The sequence below is a fragment of the Monodon monoceros genome, unplaced genomic scaffold (genome assembly GCF_005190385.1).
Source record: "Monodon monoceros isolate NGI ecotype Baffin Bay Population unplaced genomic scaffold, NGI_Narwhal_1 Super_Scaffold_15, whole genome shotgun sequence".
Classification (NCBI taxonomy): domain Eukaryota; kingdom Metazoa; phylum Chordata; class Mammalia; order Artiodactyla; family Monodontidae; genus Monodon; species Monodon monoceros.
In genome coordinates, this window is record NW_021703771.1 from 54741637 (window position 1) to 54760690 (window position 19054).

Below are 19054 nucleotides of genomic sequence, written 5' to 3' on the forward strand. Positions count from 1 at the left end.
CCTCACAGGTAAACTGAAGGTAGAAAAGGGCTGACCTTGAAGAGATCTGTGGGTGTGGCTTTTGCCCAATGAAATAAATCAGAATTAATACACCGGAAGCCTATAATGTTTTAAAAGAATTGTGTTTGAGAATATTGAAAATTAAAAGAGTGCTTTGGACTTTTAATTTCCAAAGACCAAAAGCAGGATGAGAAAACTAATCAAATGCAAATACAGGCTCCAGGCTCATCTTGTATATTTCCTGCCCCAATCCTACAATCAGTCATTTCTCCAAGGAGTCCTAGTTCCTTATATTGCAGGATGGTACTAGAAGTCAAGATCTGAGTACTAGGTGTACTCATTGCCTCTGAGATGTCATTGTTTCTAGGCTTATTCAGATGACAGAGCAAAGAAATATGTCTATGTGTATAGAATCCTTCATGTACATGCATATTTATAAATATTTCTATATATATCTGTATTTCTATTAAGCTAAACATGAGTTCATAGTGATGCCTTCAATGCTAATCTATTACTGCATGGATCATTCTGGCTTCCTCCCCTTGCTTATTTCTAACCTCCCACACCAACAGTGAGAGACTGGTTTTTACAACCACCATCCATTTAGTGTTTTCCCATGGGGGTATGGGATATAATTCTGACACTGCTATACATGTATACTGGTATTGAATTCATTAAGTAAATGGACGACTAATTTTAGGACTGGGGCAGGAACTATACAGGATGAGCCTGGAGTATTTCGTTGTGCCAGAAAGGAAGTACTCAAACACAACAGAACACAAACACACACACACACACACACACGCACACGCACACACACACACACACACACACACACACACACACTGATAGGGTATTTCAAAGGGACACAGAAACCAAATGAAAGAATCTCAATGGCCAAATCTAGAAATGATTTCAAAAAGAACATCGGATTATACCCCAAAGTAAAAAATAAATATTCATGAGTCCATACTGATATTAACAAATGTTTGAATAAATAAATAAATGAAGGAAAAGACAAATATCTTATTCAGAACAACTGCAAATAATTTATGTAGATATATTCCCCCCTCCCCCAGGAGGTAGAGCATAATTCCCCAAGCTTTGTGTCGTGTTTATAATGACCTCCTTCCAAAAAGTACACTTTGGAAAGGGGGAAAAGTTAACTCTACAGTTGAGAAACCTAACACTACCTTAACTAGATAATCAAAGTCAACAGTGATGTCATGTGATCACATGTACCCTTGATATGATGAAATACTAATAGCACTTCACCTCTAGAGTTTTCTTCCCCAAACCTATAGCTCTAGTCTAACAATGAGAAGAACATCAGACAAACCACAATTGAGGGACATTCTACAAAATATCTGACCAATACCCCTCAAAACTGTCAAGGTCATTAGAAACGGGGTAAGTCTGAGAAACTGTCACAGCTAAGAGGAGCCTAAGAAGATGTCACGAGTAAATGTAATACAGTATCCTTGATGGGATTCTGGCACAGTAAAATAACATTAGGAAACAACTGATAAAATCTGAATAATTTCTACAGTTTAGTTAATAATTGTGTATCAATATTGATTTGTTAATTGTGACAAATGTACATAAGATGCAAGATGTTAATAACAGGAAATTGGACATACATAACAATTTTCTGTATGATCTTTATGATTTTTCTGTAAATCTAAAACTATTCTAAAATAAAAAGTTTATTTAAAAGAAAAGGGGGGGTTTCCCTGGTGGCGCAGTGGTTGAGAGTCTGCCTGCCGATGCAGGGAACACGGGTTCGTGCCCCTGAAAAATGAGTATCCTGGGTCTCAGGTGTGAGAGAAGAATGACAGGACTGAGAGAAGGAAGAAGCATAGAAAGAACTAAGTTCTTTGTGAAGCTGGGCTATTATCTTCTAAGAACCCAGATTCTGATATCATATTTATGTGAGTAACTACACATTTTTATTTTTAACTGAAAGAATGATTCACCTTCCACAGTTGAAGAAAGACCTGGTGTTGTGGGTTGTAATATGGGAAAGAAAAGGATATTAAAAGAAACAAACAAACAAAAAAACCCATGCTGGGCAGAATCTAAAAACAACCTGAGGTAGCAAACGAAGTTTGGTGGGGACCAGTGGGAAGAACAAAGTTGATAGAGTATTCAGGAAGGGATTTTTAAGATGTGGTGTGTTAGAAGTCTAATTGGATATAAAAGGTGGTGTCACCTCAGTCAAGAATCCCTGTGTTACCTGTGATCCTCAGAGGATTATTCTTGTCTGGATGGCTGGAAGCCCCTACCATCTGCAGGGCAAAGCGGGTGATATACCTGGCAGTCCCTTTGAGATTTTGTATATTTCTGAGCAGGGGACACAGAGGCCCAGTTCATGAGTGAATGTCTCAGAAGACTCCCCAGAAAGAGTCTGGGCATCTTTGGTTAACTGGGTGGTTCACCTAGTTACTGTCCAAGGTCAAGGATGCCACATCCACATCATCAATTACATGGGTAATTAAGAATTGCATTTAGATTAGAAACCCAGATACCTGTAACTGAGGAGACGCAAAATCAACAAAACAGAAATATAATGAGATCAGAAATAAAAAGCAGAATGTGGTAACCAAGTAAAGCCCATGACCCCAGCAGTGGAGGTACAGTGAAGCAGAGGGGAGATTGTAATTTTTGTTCAGGGGTTATTAAGAAGAAACACCTAAAAACAAATCACTGCAAAGAGGATTTATTATCTGTTTTCTTCTGCTTATTACTCACTCTCTAGAAGCCACTGAAGGTCGTATCTACATCATTTCCCACAGGGTTTTAATGGGGTGGATATGGAGGTGAAATTTTGGTCCCCAAATTTGACAACCTAGGAATGGAAGGGATTCTAGAGACAAACTTTCATTTTATTTCCTTTCTCAGAAAACCCCATGTCTCATTTCATAAATTAAAAACTTGGCATGATATATTTAATTGTAATTTCTTCCTCGGCCCATGTAAAGTTCAATCTGAAACAATTTCAGAGTGTTTCATTTTAATGACTGAAATGTGTATTCAATTCCTATAAAAATCCAAAGCTCCATTCCGAATGCAGTTGACATTCTCCAGCACATCATTTAAATTTCTCCTAGTAATTTTCTGCCTTCTGTGAGACAGTGATATTACGTTGCCTCAAGGCATTTTGCATATTTTGTTGATTTTAACATTTAAAGTCCTGGTGGTTTTTACTCTCTCATTATGTCCCTGTTCATGTCCCATATTTTTCTCTACTCTTCTCTAAGAAGCAGTGAGGAAGTTGAAATAATTTGTGCAAGTTTAAACAGCAATTTCTCAGAGATGGGGACAGAAGGAGGTTTGAGATAGAAGCAGCAATGAACATACCAAGAGTCAAGGAAGTTTGTTCTGGTTATGATGGCTATGAAATAACTGAATTCTTCTACCTACCATGTGGAAGTCTTCAAAATAAAATGGAAGCTGAGGTCTAGAATGACTTTCAGCATTTAGGGAATGAAAAAAAGTATAAAACCACTACATTATTTGAAATTTCTTAGGCAAAAGAATAGGAGAGACATGGCGGAAAATGGTAGAGTACTCCAAGTCTCTGGCTTTTCAAAAGTAAACTCTTAAGTGGAGAAGAAACACTTGAAGGAAAATTGGAGAGAAGAATAAGCCAATCTGATCAAAAGACAATGCCAAGAGCCATTATGCCTATTAAAAATTTCCAAATACCTCCATTCCAATGTATTAGTATGAAAAGGAAGAACCTGTGTCATATCTAACATATGTATATATTGTATCTTGTACCTATATATTTTCCATTGTAATATCTAGAACATGTCACATGTTCCCAGGTACTTGTAAACTTTAACTAGTAGTATTCTTTGTAAGTATTTTTATTTTTAATCTTTACCCCTCATTTCTTCTCATCCATTTGCTTTCTTTGGCTTAGATCTTTTTCATTTATCCACCCATTAATCCACCTATCTAACACTTACTGAGAAACTCCAGCGTGGTAGATTAAAGATGGCCACACATTCTTTGACACTTTTCAAATTGAGATCTGGTGAGGTGGCGGGGGCTGTCTATTTTCCTTCCTTTTGAATCTAGATGGGCTCTGCAAAAGCTCTGACCAATTAGAATAATTGACTGGGCAGAATTAATGTTGTTCCTTTTTTGAGCCAGGCCTTAAAAAACTGGTAGCTTCTACTTCTTATTTTCTGCAATGCCTGTCCTGGGGGGAAGTCAGTCACCTTGTGAGAAGGCTAATGCCCCTGAGTATCACTGTCTGAGGAAGCCCAGGCTAACCACACACAGAGGCCATGTGGGAGAGATGGCCGACGGGCCCTAGTGACAGACACGTGAGTGAGGAAGCTTTTTGATGACTCCAGCCACAGGCCACCTGACTGCAACCACATGAATGACCCTAAGAAACAACCAACCACTGAGTCTGTCAACACCCAGAAAAAAGATACATTGTTATTTTAAGCAACTAAGTTTTGGAATGGGTTATCATGTAGCAATAGATAACCAGAACAGCCATATCCAATGTAGAATGCTGGGAGGCTACAGGGAAAAGTAAAACAAGAATCTCTTTCTCAAGGAAAAAGTAGAAAAGTTTTAATTAACATCATGAGAAGTAGTTTAAAAGTGACTAATTCTACAGGAACATAGAGGAATAAAGGATTAATTATAGCTAGGGTCAGGTTTTGTAAATGTTCATTGCTGAAGTAAAAGAGAGGTGATTGAACTGTGTGAATTATTTATTTTCTCTGAGACGCAGTTTCCTTATTTATAAATCTTGTAAGGATTAAGTAGATTAATCATGTAAAATGTTTAAAATATGGTCTGGCCCATAGTAAATGATCAATGTATGTCAGCTGCTGTTATTATTTTATTATTATCATCATCATCAACAGCAGCAGCAGTAGCAGTGACAAGCATCTCCATCCCAAGACGTAACTGAAAAGACCAATAACGCTGCCAAGTTAGTTCTGCCGGCCCTTGGTGGTAAAGGAGTCCATAGTTATGCTTCTGCCTCTCACACTAACGTTCTTTTGAGCATCTTTGATCCTCAACAGCCATCAAATATTTGTATTGCTGCTAGTTACACTAGTCTGTCTAAAATCATTGTTTCTAAATGATGTATAGAGGAAAGACACTGTGGCATAATGTTTAATCCTGTTTTGCACATAAACTGGCTGTGTGACTTTCTGTGCTTCATATGTCTTATCCTTAAAACAAAAAAAATTGTTTATCTACCCCAAGAGGTTGTAGTGAGGATGAAATGGGTTAATATATACATGTGGAGTCCTTAGCACATAGTGTTGAATAAATGTTTTATTATTATTATTATTACTATTACCGCCACTGGCAAGTGAAAATAATACAGTCCCCACTATATGCTAGCCATTTTTATATATCACTAATGAGCCATTCAACAACACCTGACCATAATTGTTACCATTTCTATGAGAAAACTGAGGTTCAGAGACAAATTATTTTCCCACTGTCACCTAGCAAGATACTGATAAAATCACACTTTAATCCACATCTAGTTGATTCCAAATCTCTTTCCTTTTCTACTATGTCATTCCTTCTTGAAAAAATTATAATATTTATCATAAACAGAAATTAACACACATTCTCACTTTGTTAAGGTTGCCAGATTTAGCAAGTAAAAATAAAAAATATTCATTGTTTACCTGAAATTCAAATTTAACTGGGTGACATAATTATCTGACAATCCAGTGTCTTTATATATTTTGTATATAGCTGTTAAACCTGAAACATTTTTTCTTTTTTGCTAACCCTTCAAAATCAGAGGTCTAGCCTTTTGACACTTATGTCTTAATTTGTTAGATGAAGTTTAGTTGAGGGAAGGAACACATTTTTGTATTAGATATATCCTACCCTTAGACCTAGAGATTATTACCCAAACAGATAGAAAGTACTCCTTGGAGAAAGGGACTTCGTCTAACTCGAGTTTGGGTATCCCAACACTATATATAACATATATGGGCTCTCAAAAAAACGTTCATGGAATCAAAACAGCGGTCAAGGGTTCTTAGGATTCCTTCAGAGGGAAGACGTGTGCAGTGAGAAAATGTTTAACAAATGGTGTGCACAGCAAACATGAAGCAGCAGGAACTTTGTGTAGCTGTTTGGCAAGTCAGAAATTGATAATAATCTTTCTTCTAATACAACCAGAAGAAACTTCAAATCTACTTATCCAAGCCTTAGAGGTAAATATTGTGACTACTCCCTTATTCATGATGAAGCTCTAAAGAGACAGACTTGACCGATACTAGCATATCTGGAATATTATACACTATGGCCAAAGTCTGATTCAAAGTTGTATTATAGGAAAGTCTCTTCACCATCATCATCGTCGTCGTCGTCATCATTATCATGTTATACTATTTGCACACTGCACCATCCTCAGGATTACATTCAGTGAGAAAATCATAAAACTAAGGAAACCTTCTGGAGAGAGAAAGGGAAGGCCTGACTAAGGTTTAGTTACAGGGAAGGACAATGGAGGACCTAAAATAAAACTACCACAAGAGACAGAAGCAGTGGATTGGAATAGAGGAAAAGGAGAAAATAAAATGTTTGATCTCTGAGCTGAAAAAACTGGAAGGAGATCTGCTGCAGAATAGACTGACACTCTGGGGAAGTGAATGCATCTCAAAAACTGTAGCCCTGACAGCCCTGGCCAGTTTTTGCATGGAGATCTCTTGACACAGCATCTCCGGAGGAGTGGGGTTTATCCCCTCTGCCCAGGCCAGGAATCTGCACTAGCAGCCATCAGCATGGCAAGAAGAGTGGAGTAATCCAACTACATCTCTGTGGACTTGACCATCAATGATGATACTTAGTTACTGTGGACAATTCTTCTGTTTTACGTGATCTTGTGTAATTTACTTAACATCTCTGTGCCTCTATTTTCTCACCTGTGAAATGAAGTTAATAAGAGTACCTATTATTATTATTATTTTTTTGTGTGGTATGTGGGCCTCTCACTGTTGTGGCCTCTCCCGTTGTGGAGCACAGGCTCCGGACGCGCAGGCTCAGCGCCCATGGCTCACGGGCCCAGCCGCTCCGCGGCATGTGGGATCTTCCCGGACCGGGGCACGAACCCGTGTCCCCTGCATCGGCAGGCGGACTCTCAACCACTGCGCTACCAGGGAAGCCCCAATAGTACCTATTATTAACTACATGTCTGTTATATATGCTAAGCTTAAAAGCAATGTAATAAATTCTTACTGATGTAATAAATTCTTACTGTTAATATTACCTATTTTTCACTGTAAACACCGTATTATCAGTGACAACACTTTATTGTAACAAAAGAAGCTGTAGCTTTGGGAACCCAAAACAGTTTTGGCTTTGAACTTCGCTGACACTACACTGCGGGAACGAGAGGGAGCTTCCCTCTGTGAAGGCTATCTTCCTTGGACAACAGGAGAAAGCACTCAAGCCTTCCAGTCCACCCCTATAATTCTCAGGCCTACAGGTCCACCAGCGTGCCAGAAGTACCATAAAAAACCAATAACATGGTGGGTGCAGACCATTCTCCAATCTCAGGGCATACACTGGGGGCCAGTAACAGCTCTGAGATCTCAGACTGAACAGCACTGGCAAACCTGGCCAATGCTAAACACACAAGATTCCTGAACATGGAAGGGGAAGAGGGAGCCTCTGACAAGGGCAGGCAACTGTTTGACCTTTATGCTTTGGTCACCACCTCAAAGTAAGATAATCTTCACCCAATTAGGTGCAGAAAATACAGACATACCTCGGAGATACTGTGGGCTCAGTTCCAGACTACCACAATAAAGCAAATGTCACAATAAAGGGAATCACACCAATTGTTGGGTTTCCCAGTGTATGTAAGAGTCACGTGTACACTATGCTGTAGTCTGTTAAGTGTGCAGTAGCATTACACCTAAAAACAGTGTACATGCCTTAATTAAAAATGCTAACCATCACCTGAGCCTTCAGCAGGCTGTAAACTTTTTGCTGGTGGAGGGTCTTGCCTCGATGTCTATGGCTGCTGACAGATCAGGGTGGTGGCTGCTGAGGGCTGGGATGGCTGCGGTAATTTCTTAAAATAAGACACCAGTGAAGTTTGCCATATCTATGGACTCTTCCTCTCATGAACAGTTTCTCTGTAGCATGCAATGCCATTTGATAACATCTGACCCATAATAAAACTTTCAAAACTGGAGTCACTCCTCCCATACCCTGCTGCTGCTCTATTAAGTAAGTTTATGAAATATTACAAATCCTTTGTTGCCATTTCAACAATCTTCACAGCACCTTCACCAGGAGTAGATTCCATCTCAAGAAACCACTTTCTTTGTTCATCCATAAAAAGCAATTCTTCATCCATTCAAGTTTTATCATGAGATTGCAAGCAACTCAATTGCATCTTCAGGTTCCACTTCTAATTCCAATTCTCTTGCTATTTCCACTTCATCTGCGGTTATTTCCTCCAGTGAAGTCTTGAACCCCTCCAAGTCACTCATGAGGGTTAGATCAACTTCTTCCCAACTCCTGTTATTGCTGATATTTTGACCTTTTCCCATGAATCACGGATTTTCTTAATGACATCTAGAATGGTGAATTCTTCCCAGAAGGTTTTAATTTACTTTACCCCAGTCCATCAGAGTAATTACTACCTATGGCAGCTATAGTCTTATGAAATATATTGTTAAATCATGAGACTTGAAAATCAAAATCACTCCTTAATCCGTGGGCTGTAGAATGGATATTGTGTTAGCAGGCATGAAAACATTATTCTCATTACACACCTTCATCAGAGCTCTTGGGTGACCAGGTGCATCATCAATGAGCAGTAATATTTTGGAAGGAATCTCTCCTCTGAGCAATAGGTCTCCACAGTGGGTTTCAAATATGTAGTAAATCATGAGGTAAACAGATGTGCTGTCATCCAGGCTTTGTTGTTCCATTTATAGAGCACAGGCAGAGTAGACTGAGCATAATTCTGAAGGGCCCTAGGATTTTTCAGAACGGTAAGTGAGCACTGGGTTCAATTTAAAGTCCCCAGGTGCATTAGGCCCTAACAAGGGGGTCAGTCTGTCCTTTGAAGCTTTTAGGCCAGGAATTACTGTCTCCTCTCTAGCTATAAAAATCCTAGATGGCATCTTCTTCCAATATAAGGCTGTTTTCGCTACATTGAAAATCTGTTATTTGGTGTAGCCATTCACACAGTAAAGCATGCTTTAAATTTTTAGCAACTTAAATATGGTTGGGGTTATAAGTTTGATAACAGCATCATGTAATATTTGCTCTTTTAAAAAAATCACGGAACAATTCTCTACCCTTTGAGTAGACCTTGGTTAAATTGCAAGTAATTTATTTGGAAAAATAAAAAACCAAAAGAACAAAAATAATTCTATATTTGTCTTTCGACATTTTCTTCCTCCTGATGCTTTATCTTAGTTTTGTTTTGATGACTCGCCACTTCTTTGAGTGTTGTGACCTTAAGGCAACTACTTTACTGTTTTTTGCTTTTTTGTTTTTAGAAAAATCCAATCTCTTGGTTAAAGTACATTCACAGTGGATTATTTTCTTCTTTTCCCCATCAGTTCTCAATACAAATGCAGTACATTCCATAAAATGACAGTACACACTGCTCTTTTCAACACTTTCAGAAATACATTTAGTGGTATGTTTGTGGATGACAAAATGATGTCAATGCATTTATCTGTCTGCCTTTCTACTAAACTGTAGATCAATGCAGGGCATTTGATGTATACCATGTATTATAAGTGCTGTCCTCAACACTTCTGAAAATGGGTTATACCAAAAGCTTTAAGCATGAATTCATGACACTCTATTCAGAATTGGAGATCCACAAATTTCAGACTAGCTTATTCTATATTGATTCTCCTGTGGAAGAGATATAATGTTTAGAGACTACGTTGGCCAGAATTTTCTCTCTTAAAAAACAAGCAAACGAATCAAATAGCAAAAATCATTTTTTGTTTCAGAGAAACCCTTACAAGTGTTCCTAAGAACAAATAAATAAGACTCATCAAATAGGACTTCTATTTCTACTTCTGTTTATGATGTGTGATATATACATGCATGTATATGTATATATACATACATATAGACATATGTCTATATGTATGTCTATATGTATGTATGTATATACCACACACACACATACAATTTTGAAGGTGCTGGAGAACTGCTAAAGCACAGAACTTGAGGAGCCAGGTCCTACAGCCACCACATAAGCAGTCCAACCGCCCTGAGGCCAGCATGCTGTAAGAAGCCCAAACTAGACCACATGCAGAATCCATATGGAGGTACTCAAGACTACATGAAGAGAGAGGCCCCAAGATTACATGAAGAGCCAGTGCCCAGCTGTTGCAGCTTCCACTGTTCTTGCTTCACATCACTGACTGCAACTTCATGCAATACCCTGAGTTGAACCTTTTCAAATTTTTTACCCATAGAAACTGTGAGAGATAACAAAATGATTGTTGTTTCAAGCCACAAAAAGAAAAAAAAAAAAAAGAAGATGGAAAACATACTTCCTTCAGGGAATCTGCCAATTTCTGGAACACAGTGAGAGACCAAGGTTCTGGAAAATGGGTCTAGTCAGGGGGTAGCTGAACAGAGGCAGAGAACCCACAGAGAACTTCTGAAAATATCAAGGTGCTGAAGAGACAGAACTCGGAGTTCAAGACTGCCATGCAGCCAATATTCAAAACTAACAGGTAGGTTTTACATTTTATCAGCTGCTGTTTTCACATAACATGCACAAAAATGGCTAAATGGAAAAAGACTGATCATAGCAAGTACTGGTGAGCATGTGGAGTGACTCAAACTCTCATATGTTTAAAGTGTTACAGACACTTGCACGTCTATTTGGCATTCAATACCTACTAGTGACAAACGTGTATATTCCACTCCTAGATATAAACTTGGATATACACTTAGCAGAAACAACTACATATGTTCATGAAAAGGCATGTACACTAGTGCATAGCAGCACTCTCCTTAATAAAGTAAAAAAGGAAACAATTCAAAGGTTCATCACAGCAGAATGAATGAATAAATGATCTTACATTCATACAATGAAATGCTATGCAATAATGAGAGTGAATGAACTCCTTCTACATGTAATAGCACAGTTTAATCTTACAAACATTATGTTGATTGAAATAAAGCCAAACACAAAAGAATTCCTTCTTTATGATTTCATTTATATAAAGCTCAAAAATAGGTAAAACTAATCTATACTGTGAGAAGTTAGGATAATGATTACCTTGGAAAGCATAGTGACTGGAAGTGGTCATTAGTGGGGTTCTGGGATGCTGCCAATGTTCTATTTCTTGATCAGGTTGCTGGTTATATGGGTATTTTCTCTTGGTGAAAATTTATTGAGCTGTACACTTATGATTTGTGCATATCTCTAATAAGCTATATGTCAATAATTATTCTTTTAAAAATAAGATCTTGCTCCTATACTTTCATTGGTTTTCATTCTGGGAACCCTCCAGGTTTTCAGTGAAGAGCTATGAACTATCCCATCCTGGCTCTGGCAGGCGGAGGAAAAGTCATCATTTTGAAATACATCTGGAGCATTCTCTATAACAAAGGCCTGCTCTCCAGGGAAAAAGACTCTACCAGCAACTTACCCTAGGTAGAAGGAAGGGTCTTCCCCCAACTCCAGCTCCCTCTAGCCTTCCTGTCTCACCTAAGGGGGAATGGAGAAAGCAAAGAAACACTTATGAAAGTCAAAACCCAGGGACACAGGCCCACTAAATGACTGACTTTTTTTTTTTTGCGATACGCGGGCCTCTCACTGTTGTGGCCTCTCCCGTTGTGGAGCACAGGCTCCGGACGCGCAGGCTCAGCGGCCATGGCTCATGGGCCTAGCCGCTCCGCAGCATGTGGGATCTTCCCGGACCGGGGCACGAACCCGCGTCCCCTGCATCGGCAGGCAGACTCTCAACCACTGTGCCATGAGGGAAGCCCATGACTGACTTTTAATCATAAGATTATAGATCACTTTTCCACCCACACACCCTACTACCACGCCAACAGGACTCCAGTATAATAACAATAGATAACACTGAAAGAGCTGCAAGGTGCAGACTTTGTCTAAGGAGGAATTCTTAGGGAAGCTTCCAAAAACAGGGAGACAAAAACAAGTACACTCCAGGAATCTGAAGCCAGTGGCACCTACGGCTAGAGCAAACATTAAACACAGCCCAACTTCTAGCCAGATTAACATAGAACCTCACGCTAAGGGCCTGTTTATAATTCCTATTACCTCATGCCTGACCTTAAACAAGAAAAAAAATCACAAGACAAGCTAAAAGGCAAGAAAAAGGAAGATTTCCAGGCTAGACCAATATATATTTTTAATATACAGTATAAACTCTCTCCTGAACAACTGAATTAATCTACTCAATTCAAGGTAATTTTTTCTTCATTGGGCAAAAGGCTTAGTTATCTGTTTGAGTTATAAATAGTATCAAACTTTTGGAGATTGTAATACTGAATTTAATTAACACATTTTCTGCTAACATGCTGAATAACATTCTTTACCTCAGATCTCTGTTCAAATGCCACCTCATCCGTGAGTCCTTACATCACTTAAAATAGCAGCACTTCTTCGCACTCCTGATCCGCTCCCCGTTTATTTTCCTTCATAGCACTAATCTTTCTCTGACACATTATAAATCTTATTCGATTGTTTATTATTTCCCTCCCCCCGCTATAACATAAGCTTCACGACGGCTGATTTGTTCATTACCTCTCCCCAAAGTTCCTATGGCAGTTAAGTGGTAAATATATGTTAAGTAAATGAATAAATATACACTCCATCAACATTTATTTATAGTGAAATAAAGATACCAGGTTATACGATGGTGGCTCACACTGATTGAATTCTTACCGTGTACTCAGAACTGTGCTTGGGACGGCCCACGTGCCGTCAGGCGCAGGGTCTGTGCGTCAGGCACGCGGTGGCTCCAGTGGCCCGGGGTGGGTGCAGGATGTCAGACCTGTACAAGGACATGCTTCTGAAGGACCAGTACTGCATCCTGATCCTGGGTCTGGACAATGCCGTGAGGACTACTGTCCTGGAGCGGTCAAAAACCCGGTTTCATAAGAACTCCAAGGGGAGGAGTCTGTCCAAAATCACCACCACCGTGGGTCTAAACACCGGCACTGTGGACGTTGGAAAGGCTCGCCTCCTGCTGTGCGGCTTAGCGGGGGGGCAGGAAGAGCTGCAGTCTTTGTGGTACAAGGACCAAGCAGAGGGCCACGGCGTCCTCTATGTCATGGGCTCCACGGAGGAGAGACTGTCCGAGTACAAGCGTTGGAGAAGATGGTCACGAGCGAGGCGCTGGGCGGCGTCCCCATCCTGGTGCTGGCCAGCAAGCAGGACGTTGAGACTTGCCTCGGGATCCGCGACATCCAAACTGCGTTCAGGGACTGCACCTCCAATATCGGGAGGGCGTGACAGCCTGACCCAGGCCTGCTCGGCCCTCACAGGAAAGGGGCTGCGTGAGAGCGTCGGTGAAGTGCGTCGTGCGGAACGTGCGCCGGCCGCCGGGCGGCAGGACGTCACGCAAGCGCAGCCGCGCCCTCTGGCGCCCACCGCTCATCCCTAGAGCCGCAGGAGCTCCTACCCGCCCCGCGCCACCCATCCGGGGGCTTGAGGTTGCTTTGCCTTTTGGTTTTTCCGTTTGGTTTGTTTAAAAAAAAAAAAAAGTGTGTTAAACAGCTATAGCTTTTACATGGATTACCTTATTTAAGCTTCACAACAACTCTCTATGTAGGTACTATTATCTTATCCCTTTTGCAAATGAGAAAGCCAAAGAACAAAGAGCTAAATTATCCACCGTACCCCAGAGATAAATTGAATTTTTTTTTATCTTTTAGAATTTTGTCTAAATTACCAACCTTATACGTCACAAATTATAGGAACCCACTCAGCCTAAAGAAGGGCCAATATACACAACTCTGAGGGACTTTTTTGAAGGTATGTCAAACAATCCTGCCATCATCAGACCATCACCCACATCCAGAGAAGACCAGAAGTTTGGAAAGGGTTTCTTGGAAGTAAAAATTGTTGTCTTTTCAGATAGTCATTACTAGGTTGAAGAAAAGGGCTGTGGCTTTTCCCATCTTCCTTTCTTCTTTCTACATCCCTCTTCTCCTCAAGAGCTGGGCTGCCCAAGAGAAGAATCCAGAGATGCTCATCTCACTCCCTTATTTGCTAAGCGTCAGAAACTCATAGACCCTCCCAAGCTCACTGCACCAAGCTGGGGTGCAGTGAGAGAATTCTCAGTAGCTTAACCTGTGTCCTCTGGAGTTTGGGAGCATACACAGACATAGAATCATATATCTACCTCGTATCTGGATAACGCTGAAGTTCAGTGAAGCAGCCCCTTATTGCAGGGCCTGAAGGTAGGGAGCCATAAACAGTCACAACTCCCAACAGTTTGCCATGACAGAGCCAGGATGAATTTATGTTGAAGGTCCCCATTTATGAAGGTGGATGGCTGGCACAGTGGAAGCTCAAAAGTTAGAGGCTGTGGAATAAACCCACCAGGTGTAGGGTCTGAGTTGGGCATGACAAGATGTCAGCCAGAGAGGACATCGTCGATATCATTAAACCATGCAGTGCAGAAATCCCCACAACTCCGCCAAAGAATGAAATGCAGCACAAGCTGGCATTTGGATGTCTGTCCCAGAGCAGGCAACCTATCAACAGTAGCCAAGAGAAAATAAAACTGCAGGATTGGGCTTCCCTGGTGGCGCAGTGGTTGGGAGTCCGCCTGCCGATGCAAGGGGCGCGGGTTCGTGTCCCGGTCCGGGAGGATCCCACGTGCCGCGGAGCGGCTGGGCCCGTGGGCCATGGCTACTGGGCCTGCGCGTCCGGAGCCTGTGCTCCACAACGGGAGGGGCCACGGCAGTGAGAGGCCCGCGTACCGCAAAAAAAAAAAAAAAAAATTGCAGAACCAAAGAAGTAAAAAGTAAATTAAAAGCTTACACTTTGGTTCTAATCTCTCTTCTCCTTCACCGTGCTGCTTCAGATTTCTTTCATGTCAGGTAAGAGGGAGGAGGAATAAATGAATAGGCCCTCCACTAATTCAAGACCGCAAGCCCCAGGTCAGCGTGAGTTAGGATAGGTAAGGGAGTTGCTTTTAAAAACTGGATTAAGATGTAAGTCATGTTGTAGTCTGATGTGGAACTTATAACACATGAACTCCTTTTAATTGAAAGTTCTCAGGAAGCTATGACATCTGTCTGCCCTTCTTCATCAAGGCATGAAGACTAGATCAAACCAAACAGGTTGAAAGCAATAGTGAAGAAAAATTAAACTTTCCTGCTTGTACCCTACCAAGATTGGATTATTCTGTAAACATGTTACAATGATAGCACTCGTACTTTATCTAGCCTTAATATATCCAAAAATAAATAATTAAAAAGGAATATCACATAATCCTCATGATCTCTAAAAACACTGAAATATGGCAAAATCTGGACTAAGAATCCATTTCCTATTTTGGTACCAAGGGTCTAGATTTGTAGTGTCAGTCCTGGCATAAATGGGTTATTTTTGACACAGATTCCACAGTTAATCTCAGTGAACCAGTTTGCATCTGCCCCAACAGCAATATGCGGAATCCGAAATATGCGGTAAAGACTAACATGACACAATAGAGAAGACACAGTGTATCTAATCTGCTAAGATACCATAAGATTATCAGGATTATGTATGAAGGGATAGCAAAACACCTACTTAGACAACAAAATAATAACCACAATCATTGATTGAGTGATGTCAGTCACCATACAAAGTACTTTTCTTAGCGCCTTTAATCCTATCAACCCATGAGGTAGGTTCATTACCTTACCCATATATTTAAATATGAGGAAACTGAGGCGTAGGGAAACTTAAAAACTTGTTTGTCATCCAGCTATTAGGTGGCAGATAGGACTTGAAACCAAACATTTAGGATGCAGTCTATGCCTCCTCTAATTTTTATGTAAAAGAGATGTCTCAAGTGGCAAAATGGAACTACTTAAAATTCTTTAAAAGTGGTTATGAAATTATAAGAGAGTTCCCCTGTGTTTCCTTAAGAACCAGAACTCCTAGTGTCATAGGTATCAGTTTTGAAAAATTTCCTCTGCCCAAAGTTGATTAGAGCATTATTATAAAATCCTCAGTGCTTGTCTTTTCTGGGTCTTCAAACCCGGTATGGTGGGCAGGGATTTCTTTAAAGTCAAATTTAGCTGGAGGGGAAATATAAATCATTAAAGGTGGACTGGCCCCAAAGGCCTAGTGCTTCTGTTCTTTTATCTTTCCACTTCTTGTAATACAAATATTATAAGGTTACATATTTCTTCATGTTTTCCTTTTTTTAAAAGCCTAAATATATATTGATTTCATATTTTGATTATTACTTTAGTAACTCTTAGTAACTTTAGTAACTATTTTCATGCTTTTGATTATTACTTCAGTTGAAATAAATGTTAAGGGCTCAAAACTAATGCATTCCTTCTCTTAGCTACTAGGAGTGTTGCTGCCAATGGCTCTCAGCTGAGTTCATCTCCAGAAGTATCCTTGGTTGAAAGAAATAGCCTTACTCAATATTAAAACATTCCTTGAGGGCTGCTTGAATTTAATGAGTAGTCAAAGTTGTGGTAAAAATTTCTTGGTCCTCCTGACTTAACTGAGACAATTCTGAAGGGCTATCCCAGTTTCAGAAACCTCCATAGGATCAGGTGAGGCCTCTGTTACAAATAATCACAGTTCAGTTTCATCCTCTGCCCTATTTTGCCTTCCTCATCCCTCATTTGTGTTGTTCCCCAGTAAAAGCACTCCCCAATAAACCTGCATGCAGATGCTAGAGTCTTAGAATCTATTTACTGTGGAATTTAACCTGAGAGATTTGGTACTAGGAGTATACCTAGGAAGCAAACTCAGAAATGTGATTTTGGATCCAGATCCACTGCTGGCTATGTGGCAATAAGGACCCTATCATTTGCAGGGCAATTCTTCGAATATTTACCAATGGTGAACTGGAATGAGATACTGGTGAAATAGTGCAGACTGCCATGTCACCCATTACCGTTGCACCAACACTCTTCTCTCATCAAGTAGCAATAGCTAAGTGAGAAGTAACCATGTAAAATTGGAGGAGAAAAGGCCAAGCTAAATTCATAAATTGGTTGACTCAGCCTATGGGTATAGGCTGAAAATAGACAGCTATTTCACTACAGTCCCACTTAGTGGTGGCCCTGAAAGACAGTGGCTAGAGAAAATTATAGCACTCAGTAAAGCTTTGGGCAGTGCTACTGGTCATTGACTTTGTATGGAAAGAGAAATAGTCATGTATGAATATACATTGATTCATGGACAGTGACGAATGGCTTGGCTATTTGTTTGGGGCCCTGATATGAGAAAAATTGGAAGACTGCAGGCAAAGATATTTGGGAAAGATGTATTGGCTATATTTATCAAGGGGGATACGGAGTATGAAGATCTTTGTATTGTATATTAATACCAGAGAATATCCACCACAACCAAGTGGACAGAATTCAACAGCTAATTGATGCTTACACAGCCTATGTCCTTAGCCACTGGCAAATGTCCAATCTGACAGCAACTGAGACCAATACTGAGCCTCCAATATGGTACAATCCCTTGAGGAGGTGAACCAGTCATGTACAGTCAACCAGTACATTGGATTCCTTCTACACGGCAAAAACCAGTGATTTATATTGACTGGAACAAACAATTATTCTGAGTACGGGTTACCTTTATTGCTTTCAGGACCTCAACAAGTATCACTATACAAAGATTTACAGAGTTTTGATTTACCAACATGGGATCCCTCAAAACAACAAACAAAACCAGAGGAAACATTTTAAAGAAAAAGTGGTCCAGTCATGAACACATGGTCATGGGTTCCATTGGTCCTGTTACATTCTGTGTTACCCGGAAACTACCAGCTTGGTGGGGTGATGGAATGTGCAGATGAGACACCAGCTTGGATAATGGGGCACCATCCTTTATGATATGACACATCCCCAAAATCAACATCCGTTATGTTGTGCTGGGTCCCCAATATATAAACACCTGGACACAGGAACCAAGGGGTGCAGGTAAGAGTGTCTCTAATGATAATCAATCTCAGGGACCTACTTGGAGTTTTGCTTCCTAGAGCTTTAACTCTAGACTCCATGGCTCCAGATATTCTGGTTTCCAGACAGAGAACCCTTCCGCCAGAGGACACAGTAAGAGTCCCACCAAAATTTAAGTCAAAATTGACCCCTGGACACTTCAAACTTCTTGTACCCAGAGTTCAGCAGGCAAGCCATGGTGGCACCATCATGGCAGGTATAATTGATCCTGATATTCATAGGGAGGCAAGGCTGCTGGTTCATAATTGGGACAGGGAAGAATTCATTTGGCATCCAAGTGGTCCACTGGGGCATCTATTGGTTCTCCTATGTTCATTATTGACAGTAAATAGTCAAGTACAGCAGTTATTGCTTGGGAAATGCACAGGACTAGGGGCTCTCCTCCCTCATGGATAAGAGTCTGCATCACTCAACCACATAAGCCATCAAGACCAGCAGAGAGCTAGTCAATGGTGAGGTAAATCTAGAATGAGTAGTAAAGGAGGGAGATGATGTACATCCCTGAACTTAGCTGCAGCAGTGGAGTCTTCAGTTTGTGCTGTTAACTGTTCTCTTGCATGTTTTCCTGGTAACAGAGGCCAACCAGAATCCTGGAAGAGCTGATTTCAGATAGGATAAATTCATTATATGAAGTAAATGGATACAAGAGACACACAGGGGTAAACTGTAATAAATGCTGCGGCGTACCTCCCAGGTCCCTCCTCGGAGCCTATGTGCCCATTCCCCAGTTGTCAGAAGTGTTGACTATTGACAGCTCTTAGCTGAACGCTTCTCTGAGAATTACCCTTGGTTTGTGGAAACTTCCTCATCCAAGGTTACGTCCCTTCCCTCTGGGTAGCCTGGTGCCAGTGACTGGTTGATG

The 19054-nt window shown here is 40.6% G+C and overlaps 1 pseudogene; it reads left to right on the top strand.

Annotated features, from left to right (window-relative positions):
- Positions 1 to 9756: 9756 nt before the first annotated feature.
- Positions 9757 to 13734, top strand: LOC114895900 (annotated as a pseudogene).
- Positions 13735 to 19054: the final 5320 nt, after the last annotated feature.